Raw genomic sequence first — 1,584 nt, 5'->3', positions numbered from 1 at the left:
ACCGCTGTCAAATGTGGCCATCGCGCAGCAAGGCGAGAGAGGGGCGTACTGTATCTAGAACTATAGTGTACATCTATGTCCAGCTATGATCTGGGTAAATCATACCCCGCTGTAGCAAATTGACATCGGAGCAGACTCCCTCTCTCTCAGAACGGCCGTCATAATACACATGTTCCTATACGTTGAGGGACTCCGGTGGGTGTCTATGTTACTCACCACTGATTTGCCCAGTCCACTTCCAAAACGTTCTTGCAGGACAATGTGTTGGGTGGGTATGTCCTCTTGGTTGCATTGAGCGAATAGCTGGCCAGAGGAGGTGTTGGAGCGTATGATTCCCAGGGTTCTTTTTGAGGTTTTTTATCGGGTTTGTTTGTTGTTGGTAGGATGCAGTAGTTATGCCGAGAAAAACAAAACAATTAGCAACACCAAACAGTGGGCATATAAGCAAAAGCAAACCTCCCTTTTTCAGACGGAAATATAACGGTCTCAGCAATGTCTGAAAGAAACAGAAAATGTAGGGTGAAAACACACCACCCTGCCAAATAAATACATAATATACTTTTGTTTGTATGTGTACTCGTATGCGTTTATTTGTTCTTTCTTACCACCAAGTACGTTTTCTCGTTGGTTTGTTGGTTTTGAGTGGAAGGGGCGCATGTAGCAAGTTCAGTTTACAAGTAAGTGTTTTGATGCGGGTGAAGCAACTCTCTTGTGTTCTGACCTACAAAACAGAAACACATGTATGTACAAACGTACTCGTAAGAATCTAGCGCGGCGCTAAAAGACATCGTCAAACGTGAGAAAAGAAAGAGAAAAATAAAGGCTCGCACAAAGAAAGAACAAAATGGAAAAAGAAAGAGGGTGAAGAAAAACTTGGTTGGCACAGAGACATCGTTTGATAGGTTTTATCTGGAGCCGTTGTTGTGAAAGGCGAGGCCTGGTGCTCCCCCTCCTCAGTGTTGTTGAGAGCATTCTCCATCATCGCGTGCGGATGCCGCTCCAAACAAAAACAGCGACGAACCTTGGCCAAGTCCTGTTTGCTGTTTGCGTTTCGCATTGTCCTCTCGTAATAAAAACACGGCCTGTCTTCGCTGAGACGGCTCCCAGATAGTTGTGGCCTGCTTCCTTCTGTCAGTTGCCATCAAAGGATGAGAGGAGAGGAACTAATTGGGCCCCAGCCCTATCAGAAGCCCGCCGTGCCCTGTTTGTTTTTCTCAGCGTTCGCGTGTGTTTTGGTGTGAGTGAAGTCGGGATTAGACATTAAGGTGGCGGATAAGTCTTTCTGTCGCTATTACCTGGATTCGTACTCGCAGAGCTGACTGGGAACTTTACTCGATTGAAGTTGCCTTTAGTACGGACGCGAAGGTTACGCTGACACAGAGAGCCCAGACGTCCCACAAAAAAGCGTTAATTTGTTCACTTTTCCAGACGATGTGAGTTGAAGTTTTATCTAAAGAAGCTGCAGCTCACCAGTCTGAGTTTGAGATACAGGAAGAGAGATCTCACTTTTGTGACAACGATCATTTTATGAGGGCAAAGGAAGACAATAAAGGCTCTGTCAAGAAAGAGGACGTCCTATCCCCC

This window comes from Aplysia californica, unplaced genomic scaffold (assembly GCF_000002075.1).
Source record: "Aplysia californica isolate F4 #8 unplaced genomic scaffold, AplCal3.0 scaffold00219, whole genome shotgun sequence".
Taxonomy (NCBI): Eukaryota; Metazoa; Mollusca; class Gastropoda; order Aplysiida; family Aplysiidae; genus Aplysia; species Aplysia californica.
This window is presented reverse-complemented; position numbering follows the sequence as displayed.